The 10,450-nt window shown below is 39.5% G+C and overlaps 3 non-coding genes across 3 annotated transcripts; all 3 read right to left on the bottom strand.

Annotated features, from left to right (window-relative positions):
• Nucleotides 1-1,144: 1,144 nt before the first annotated feature.
• Nucleotides 1,145-1,218, bottom strand: trnan-guu (transfer RNA asparagine (anticodon GUU)). The gene has a single exon. It is a non-coding gene; the product is annotated as a tRNA-Asn (tRNA).
• Nucleotides 1,219-2,101: 883 nt separating this feature from the next.
• On the bottom strand, nucleotides 2,102-2,175 carry trnan-guu (transfer RNA asparagine (anticodon GUU)). The gene has a single exon. It is a non-coding gene; the product is annotated as a tRNA-Asn (tRNA).
• Nucleotides 2,176-2,682: 507 nt separating this feature from the next.
• trnan-guu (transfer RNA asparagine (anticodon GUU)) lies at nucleotides 2,683-2,756 on the bottom strand. The gene has a single exon. It is a non-coding gene; the product is annotated as a tRNA-Asn (tRNA).
• Between the last annotated feature and the right edge of the window lie 7,694 nt (nucleotides 2,757-10,450).

Consider the following 10,450-nt stretch of genomic DNA (forward strand, 5'->3'; position numbering starts at 1 on the left):
AAATGTACAGTAAAATAAGAGGTTTTAGTATCTCTTACATTGTATATCCTGAATTTATAGGCAAATATCTGTATTCACTTGATAAAAGAATACAGAAAAATGGTTTATAACCCACTTTGTTACAGTTAGAAGCAGATATAAATATAAAAATGTTCTCCTATGAAGCAATATTTAGTATTATTACAACTGTGTGGTTTGTTATTTTCTCTGCACATCTACAGGAAGAGTTAACAAATATATTCATTCACTTCTGGCTGCTTACAGCTAAATTATGGTGTGTTAAAAACCATTTATTTAACAGTCATGTCCGCCATAGCCTGGAGCCTAAAGAGAATCACAGAATCTCCACACTTATGCCATAGAGGGCCACTTAGAGTTGGATTTTTCCCTTCCAGAACACCCTGAAGCAATGTGTTGGAAGACCATGGTGGTCCCAAGCCATATCAATTCAGAATCAGCAATGCCCAAAATCAGAGTTCTTGGAGTCGAAGCAATGCATGTGTTAGAGACGATGGAAGAAGTTTCTAAGTGGAAACATAATGTTTGTTAGACGAAGGTCTGAGGGGGAAGGACGCAGTCTGGTGGTATTTCTGCAGCAATCAGAAGCACGAATCTTTAGTAGATGGTAGAAAAAATTGTGTAAAGTGCTGTGAATGATAAGTCTTGAACTGGCTATATTGCAAAATGATTTCACTGACTCCCATTGTTGGGATGAGGGCTAATTAAAGGGCATTAACTTTTTTTTTTATGTATACAAAGTCCCACTGGCCCACAAAAACATCTATAAAAAATCCTTTATTCCCACTGCAATAACCACCCTGAACAAAATGAAATAAGACGCTGAACAGTACATCAATTTTTTTACCGGCTGCTGTTTCTTTGAAACATTTCTTTTGGACGTCTGTACATTATGAGCTTGTGTCTTAAGCGTGTTTTGATATGTGTTGTATTTTACTGTTGGAGTCTGTCAAAGAAGAATTTCTATCATCATTTGGGGCAGACAATAAACTCCATTTTGACGAGTCAGCTAGTTCAACACGTAAGCAGAATTTGTGTTGATAGTTTTGGACATCAGGTAATGATGTGTCTCATTCGCTCTCAAGCAGTTCTTAAGCCATGTGAAGTGGCCATTTTAAGCACAAAACGTCCCTGGGTGGGTTTGAACCACCAACCTTTCGGTTAACAGCCAAATGCGCTGACCGATTGCGCCACAGAGACATCTGGTCCCTTAGTGTTGTGGAGCGATAATGCATCCTTAAATTACCTTGCTACAAAGATGTATAGAAATACTTTTCACTCTACAGAGAAGACGGATAGTTTGAGAGAGCAGTGAAGGAAGCCGTCTATGTTAACCTGGAAAATCTATCCTTAACCCTTTGATGCACAACATGGGTCAAAAGTGACCTGAATTCAATGGAAAAATGCGTATCTCTTGACCCATGTTGTGCATCAAAGAGGAGGGTCTACAACACCATCTATCATGTACTTGTAACAGTGTCTGGAGCTCATTACCTAAATAGCTTTGCCAACATAGCCACCTTTTCCATGATGTTAACAAGTTGTTTAAGCGCAATACGTCTCTGGGAGGGATCAAACCACCAACCTTTCAGTTAACAGCCGAATGTGCTGACCGACTGTACCAAAGAGACGTGTGTGCTTTACAAATTGTGGCACCATCTTGCATCCACAAATTCGATTTTTACAAAGTCATATACAATAAGTATTTGACATTCTGGACAGAGAAGACAGACATGGTTTGAGAGAAGGGAAGGAAGCCATCTGTGTTAAACTGGAAAAGGAAAGAAACATGTTTTCCAAATCTATTAATTACAGAGACAATGTTATTTAGCACACAACATCTTTGGATGGACTTAATTCCCCAAAATTAATATCTCAACTAGTAAGATCATGCAACTCTACTTTGGTGTTAAATGGAAGTAGTTAAGTAGCCTCAACTAGTTTCAAATGCAGTCTGAATTCCGTATTGATTTGCTTTGGGTATGACAGTGTAAAGCCATCTCTCATTTCCCTTGTAACACCACCCTGTTTCAGCAGGTTTCTTTAAAACTCAGCTATGTTTGCTTGTCATTGAAGCACAGAACGCCCCTGGGGGGGTTTGAACCACCAACCTTTCAGTTAACAGCCGAATGTGCTGACCGACTGCGCCACAGAAACATCTGTGGGTCTTAAATGGAGGTGAGATCATGGATCAAAAAATGATCCTGCTACAAAGTTGTAGACAAGAAGTAGTTTTCATTTTGGACAGTGAAGACAGATGGTTTCAAAGGGGAGTGAAGGAAGCCATCTGCTCGAACCATCAACCTTTCTAACTGATGATGCAACAGACAGCTGCTGTCAAACAGAATTTGGCAGAGATGTGAAGTCTTGTTTCAATCCACACCAACTTGTTCCTGTTATTTGCATGTAGAAAAGATGTTTATAAGTGACTTTGCTTGGACAAATAATTGTAACAGGTTTTCTCTTTGTACTGATAACAGTCAAATGTCAACCACAAATGTTTTTATTGGCAGCTAGTTGTGCCTGTAACAGTGGAACTGGTATTGATCCACTTTGGACATTAGCATGTTATAAGTCTTATTCTGTCTCTGATACTGCCTTTAGACAGTTTGGCCGGGATGGTCTAACTTTGAACCATGTTAACTAGTTATTTAGAGACAAAAACATCCCTGGGTGGGCTCGAACCACCAACCTTTCGGTTAACAGCTGAACGCGCTGACCGATTGCGCCACAGAGACATCTATGTCCTCTAAGTAGTAGCAATATTATGCATCCAGAAATGATCTTCTCTGGTTTGACAAAGGAGTGAAGGAAGCTAAATATGGTAAAGTAGAAAATCTGTTTTCAAACACAGGGGAGGGTCTAAAACATAATTTATCAGGTACTTATAACAGTGTCTTGAGATTATTCCCTAAAAAGTTTCACCACCATTGACTCATCCCTCACCTGGCAGTTTCAAAACCATTCACACATTGAAGCATGTCAGTCTTTGGTCTTTCAGGGGCCATTAGCCATGTGCTTTCTGGTGAGAATGAATTCTTCGAACTGACAGCGAAGCATGAAATTGTAATCACAGAATAAATATTATTTTGCCGTAGGCTATTTTTTTGTAGAACATGCATGTGGCTTTACTGTTACAAACACATACAACAAGCTATGTCTTTATTCCAATGACATCTTGCTTTATATCACCTTGCCTGATTAATCTTTCATTTAAAAAAAAAAAATGCTAATAGGTTGTCCAAAGTCTTGCAATCCTGTTACCTTGGAGATGTTATTATTCCTAAGAAATTTGACCTGATTATGACACTTGATGAAAGCTCAGGGGATCATTACACTTATTAGGGCTAATCTCTTGGTAAAATTCATGTTTTCACCAACTTTTTATGGCCATCCAGCTAAACATTGTTGAGATTTTTCAATCTGGATCAAAGTTGTGGACTGATTAATTGACTCATGGTACCAACTCTTGAAAACAAAGAAAAACCTGTCATACTGCACTGCATATTAACTATAATAATCCCAGTTTCTGAGAAACAGTGCCAACTCAGTGAATTATTTTCTCTTATGGTGGTATTTGAGCAGTAGTGGTTAAAAGATCCCATAAATCACAGAGTTGTTATTGGGAGATCATTAACATCCATGAAAGAGTTTGTTTTGATGAGTAGTTTTTCACATAACTACTCTAAGCCAAACATTTGGACAGAAATGTTTAGAAAAATCACAGTGGATATTAATGAAATCAGAATAATCCTCACATTTAGCTTTCGGTGAACGATCCATCCTGTGTTTATCCCATTCTTGAAAGATGGAGCCTTTCTAAGACAGTGTTTTCAGGGAGGAAGGAAGAAAAAAAAAACTCTGCCCAACATATTTGCTGCTTCATCTTCCCAGAATCCCATTTGGCTCTGAATTATTAAAGCGACCAGTACTTTGGCAAAAAACAAATTGAATTTCGACTACTTTTTGGATTTTTTTTTCTTTCAAGCCGACAAACACACACAGATGAACTTTCCACCTGAGAGTTTCCAAATGTGTAGCGGAGCGCTCATGCGGAAGGTTGCACCGGTTGACCTCGCCCTCCTCCCGTTTGCTAAGCCGAGTCCAGCAGTGGCCGGTACACTTACATAAGCACTCAGTTCCCATTTTTAAACCCCACCTTACTTCCCTCTCCCTTTTAGTTTTACTACAGCCTCGGTGCCTCCCAGAAACACCAGACTTTGTCCATCAGTCTGTTTTCTAAGAAGTGAACCGTGCTCGTGTCCTGGATGTGCTGTAAACGGCTGCACTTAGGCGGGTTACGCCGTCTTTGGCCTGCACATTAAGCTCGCTGTGGGCCTCATGGGAAAAGGTGAAGAAGAACAGATGCAGCCCACTAGTTCAGACCTTTACTAGTCAAGGCCTTCATATCACCATGGTGACAGATGTTTCTCTGGAAACCGTTCAAGTTGGTTTGAAAGGGGCTCTGACTGCTAAACAGTGAGGTGTCACTTGATATGAGGCCATAAAAGCAGCTCTTGTAACAGATCACAGCCCAGCGTGAGGACATCTGTGTTCAGTATTGATCGGTGTCGAAGCAAAGAGAAGGTTAGGCCATCTTACCCCAGATATTTAAAGCACCTTTCAGGTGGAGACAGCACTGTTTCATGCAGTCTTTGCAGTGTGCAAGATGTGGAGGACTGGCAAGTGGATTAGTGTGTTTGTGTTTGGCTTTCAACACAACTCAATTTTCCATCCAAATGTTACACAGTTTCTAAAACAAAATATAGATTTCTTTTCATTTTCATTCACTACTGGAATAGGAGTGGTTCAAAAAGAGGAGAAAAACTGAGCATTGCTTTTAATTCGGGCTACAACGATTAATCACTTAATTGATTAGCTGTTAAATTAATCGGCAGTGATTTTGAGATTTGTTTCATCAGTTTGAGTAATTTTTTATGAACAAAAAGTAAAAATTTGTATTGGATCAATAAAGTTTTGTCTCAATCTATCTTATTACATCGTAATTTATATGTTGATTATATATGTATTGGTAAACTAAATATGCACGTTATTAAATAAATGTAGTGGAGTATCATCTACAGTATTTGCCTTTGAATTGTAATGGAGTGGAAGTATATCAAAAAATGGAAATGCTCAAGTAGGTAACTTAAAATCGTACTTAATTTCAGCACTTGAATAAATGTTGTTATTTTCTGTTATCTTTTATAGTATTAGTACGTATTGCTGTTCATACTCATAAGTAATGATAATACGTAACAAAACAATTCGTTTCACCTGCAGTTTATAGAAAATAGTAACAAAACGAAAACCTACTGTCTACAGCAGAAACATATTCAAGTAGTAAATTAGTCAATAAAGTTTGAATCTATTTAATGACTTAAGTGGTTTTTAATGATTATTGCTATTGTATACTCTTTTTTTTCTGGCTATCAGACAAAAAAAGTATACAAAGTACTTTGACAGGTGCTTACCTCTACTAAAACGTGAAAAAAATATGTAACAACATGACATTGCTGTTAGTTTCATGTATTAATAGAAGAAAGGTTGTAATCTAAACATTGTTACACACAAATATAACTTTTTGGTGTTTGAAGGTTTTCCACTTCAGCCAAGACTCTGTTCTTGAAAGTCACCAAGCATTTGGTCAAAAAGAATTGTTAGGTTACTCTCTGTAATATATTGTAAGATCTTGACTTCACTAATGCCCTGAGGTGACTTGTGTTGTGAAGAGGTGCCATTTAAATAAAATTGAATACATCCGAATTGAAAGGTTTTACTTTCTGACTGACCTGCTCGAAGGGGGAGGTCAAAGGATTCTTGAAATAAAAAGAGCAGATCTGACAGTACCTGTAGATGTTTCTAAAAGGTCAGAGTACAATCAGGGTAAAATCTTAGACTGCAATACACTGAAAATCTTCATTATTTAGATAGCAAGTTGTATTTGAGATGAAGGCAGTTCAAAGTGTGTGACATTAAAATAAGAGATGGTTCAGGTTTAGGTGTGAAGGACAAGCTCATGTGTGGATGGCTACAAGTGTGAAAGACTCGTCCAGCTTCATATGCGACAGACAAGGGTGAAGAACCGATTCAGGTGTGAAAGACTCGTCTGGCTTCATATGTGGCAGACAGGTTTAGGTGTGATGGACAGGTTCAGGTCTGAAGGACTGGTCCAGATTCAGGTGCTAAGGACAGTCTCAGGTATAAATGTCAGGTTCAGGTCTGAATAGGTTTAGGTGTGAAGACCACATTCAAGTTTAGGTATGACGTACAGGTTCAGGTGTGACAGAGATTCAGATTCAGGTGTGAAGAACTGGTTTAGATGTGAAGTACAGGTTCACGTTCAGGTTCAAAGGACAGTTTTAGGTTGGGGTGTGAATAACAGCTTTAGGTATAAAGGTCAGGTTCAGGTGTGGACAGGTTCAGGTGTGGACAGGTTCAGGTGTGGACAGGTTTGGGTGTGGAGGCCACATTCAGGTCCAGGTGTGGTGGACAGGTCCGGGTGTGATGGACAGTTTCAGGTGTAAAGGTCAAGTTCAGGTCTGAATAGGTTTAGGTGTGAAAGCCACGTTCAGGTTCAGGTGTGAAGAACTGGTCTAGGTGTGAAGCACAGGTTCAGGTTCAGGTTTAAAAGACAGTTTTAAGCTGAGGTGTGAATAAGAGCTTCAAGTGTAAAGGCCAGGTTCAAGCGTGGACATGTACAGGTTCAGGTGTCACGTCGAGATTCAGGTTCAGATTTAGGTGTGGAGGCCACATTCAGGTCCAGATGTGATGGACAGGTTCAGATGTGAAACACTCGCCTAATGTCATGTGTGACACTTCAAGGGCTTCAAGTGCGAAATACTAGTTCAAGATTAGGTGTGAAGGACTGGTTCAGGTATGAACAATAGGCTGAAGTATGAAGAGTCAGTTCTTGACTCCATGGTAACTCTTCACTGCAGCAGTGTCAACAGAGTTTTAGTCAATCTGTTGACAACCTGGCCTACAGTTCAACGACCAGACCCAGACTCCAGAGTTATGCGGATCATCTGGGAGCTGACCATACCTTGTCAACAGGAAACAGATCTGCCTTTCTCAGTATAAAGTTTCAGAGTAAAGGCTTTTTTACAGAGGAGTTGTGGTACATTTCTTTTGGCAGGATCGCTCTCACCCTGATGGTGTCTGATCTGTTCTCTGGAGCTTTTGATGACCTCGGTGGTCTGATCCACTTCCAGGAACCAGTGGTTACAGTCAAGGTTATAAATGATTGAACACTGATGTCAGGCTTCGAGCACTCTGTCTGCGCTAAATTGGTTATGAGCAAACAACAAGCCTTCCAATTGTAAAGGATGTATTTATTATTCGTGTTCATAGCATCCATCTACTGTCAGCAAAGAAAACCATTTGTTTGAAGTTTTATTTCTTTTTAAAGAACTGGAACCAGAAGCTGCTCTGATTTATTTCAGGGGGAAACATTTCTCTGAGTCTGAGGTTAGAGTTTGGTTTTAGGCACAACATGTAACTGAGGCAGGGATTGTCCAGGGACATTTGGATCTTCTGGCAAGTAAAGCAGCTCATTAGAGCTCAACCAAAGCTGCAGTGTGGATCTTTTTTTTTTCTCCTTAAGGCAGAAAATTTAGTTTACATGCACAAAAATGTCCCATCATTGTGGAGAAGTCAGTTTGAGGCATTGAAACACAGCCACGGCTGAAAGGCTGAGTATGTGAGGTTAAAGCTCGGGTCAAAAGAGAGAAAAAGGATTTTAAAGGACTAGAGCAATGACATTTTTGACTTTTGTTGCAAGACATCAAAAAAGTTTCCTGTTCCATCAAGGACAACACTGAACATGAAAGAAACATTGAAAGAAAATGTAAATGCAAAAATTAATGAAGTAGGAGATGCAGTGACCCTTTTCACCTGAGACGTATGCAGACATGACTACACACAAGAATTATGTACGATGGCATAAAAGCAGATAACTCAAGCTATTATCTTTCTTCAGATTCTGCTTCGTGAGATTTTTTTAAAATTGGGTTTTGACAGATCAAGGTCCAAACCAAACCGTCGCAGAGTTTTCATGTTATCACTTCAGTTATAAACCTTAAAACTAATAAAGAGTGGTGCTATACAGCAGAAACACAAGAGTAAAACTTGTGGAAAATCATAGGAATACTACAGGCTAGCAAATGTTCAGTGATGTTGGAAGACTAAGTGGACTGATGATTAGAAACATAACAGAAAGCATAACACTGCAATATTTTGTCCATTTTTTTTTGGTACATTGCTGTCAAACACATGGAGTGTTTATAAAAATGGACAAACCTCTGTGACAGAGTTTTAAAGCTCAGTGTTGTGGCTCCAACTATCGCCGTCTTATCAGCGGCTCACTCCTCTTAACTTACAGCTAATCCAGAAATTGGCAAAGAAGCTAAGGCAGCACTGTAAATATCTCTGGAACATGGACTGTCCTGTGAAGGCAATCATGCTCTGAACCATAACTTTAAGCCTTAATGCTATTTAAACGGGTGAGTTTTATACAAACTAACCATCTGTACTGTGGCCATAAATGGTAAAATTAGCTATAGAAGCCAAAACTATTTTTATGTACCAACTTTTAACATATTTGTTTCTACTGTAAAGTTTGACTATGGGGATTGACTCACCTTTGGAGCCAGCCTCTAGTGGCCATTCAAGGAACTGCAGTTTTTGGTACCTCCATGTTGGCTTCATTATTCTAGGGCTAAATCTAAAGTAGCATTTTAACAACAACAAAAATTAGATGACTTGAGACACACAACAAAAATTGTACAAAGTTTAAACCAGTTTAGCTTCGGATTCAGGATCAGTCTTGAAACAGTTTCAGCAACTATGGTGATGTGTTTTGTTCTAAATTCAACCCAACAGCTATATTCGCTAATAACCCAGCTGACATTTGGGAAGGTTCCCAGTCCGTCACAGGGCTAACACAAAGAGACAGACAACCATGCACGCTCACACTTACAGCCAATTTAGAATCACCAATTAGCCAACCATGCAGGTGTTTAGACTGTGGGGTGAAGGAAACCCACTCAGGAACAGGGGGAACATGCAAGTTCAATACTGAAAAGTCCTAGTTGCCCCAAACACCCAAATCACCAATACCACCACTTTTGGTCCAAACCGCAATCACAAATTTCTCAGTATTTTTGCAGCTCTTACTTCAGAAAACTGAACTTTTTGGCAGAAGTATTTGACATTGCAGCAGGTTTAAAACTGCAAACAACTGATACACTGACACTAGGATGCATCAGAAGGAAATTGATATTCTAAGGTGATTTTTCACAGTGTTTCTTCAGCATGCTAGCAAAAAGACCTTAGTGAGCTCAAAACAAAGTGCTTGCTGGAGAAAAATGCCAGGTTTGAACTTCTCTCTCGAATCACATCAGTCACTTTTTTACAAGAAGAAAGTGTGCACTGTCCCATTTGTTTGATTCACCGCATAGAAACTGCAATAAACTAAGATTCTTGGAGAAAGATCAGGGAGCCAAAAGGAGGCTTCAGCTGCCAGTTCAAAAACGCCTTCATCCTGATCCTTTCTTATACTACATTAAGGAGGGCACTGTATTGTTGTATGTAAGAACAATTGGCATTCATAACCATTCTACATCATGATCGGGCAGTTGTGCAAAGAAACCAGGATTTTTATTTGTGTGAAGCTCTCTATTCATTGATTTTTTTTTTTTTTGTTTGCACAACCACTACAAAGCTACAGATGTCTTCAAGGAGAATTTGAGTCTGCCTTAAACACTTCATTTCAAAAGTGGTTGTAAACTAATAATTGAATATAACGGTGAGTCTGATTCATTTTGCTGCTGTCTGAGAAAAAAATCGCACTATCACGTGTTTTTTCATGGTGTGTTTCCTTGTCTGAAGTCTTGCCGGATGGTGGCCTGAAGTGTTTCTGCTCATCTCTTTGCCTCGGCTGCCCTCCATCACTGATGACGGATTCAGTGGGACAGATTCGTTTTGGCAGCTGGTCACTTGGGAAACAACTGGCGGACTTGCCCAAATCTCAGAGTGCACTTCAGTGTCATCAACATTTTGCATGTCGCGACACAAGAGCAATGATAAATTATACATTTTAAACAATTAGACAATCAGCAAAACTCCAGAAAGCTTTTTCATTATTAAGATGCTGCACGAATTTAATGTGCTGCAGCGTGTTTTAATGCAAGTCTCTCTTTCTGCTGCATGCACTTGCTGCTGTCAGTGTGGATTAGTGCTGCGCTGCTGCACCACCCTGGAGAGGAGCCGTTTGGATAATTCAGTTTGATTTATGACAGAGATGATGTGGCGGCAGGAAACACAAGTTTGGTGTAAGAATTCATATACAGAGTGTACCTGTTTACCGCCAGCAGACACAACGCTGCATGTAATATTTAAAGAACACGTGACGGTAACGCTGGACGGAGCC

The sequence above is a fragment of the Amphiprion ocellaris genome, chromosome 1 (assembly GCF_022539595.1).
Source record: "Amphiprion ocellaris isolate individual 3 ecotype Okinawa chromosome 1, ASM2253959v1, whole genome shotgun sequence".
NCBI classification, from domain to species: domain Eukaryota; kingdom Metazoa; phylum Chordata; class Actinopteri; family Pomacentridae; genus Amphiprion; species Amphiprion ocellaris.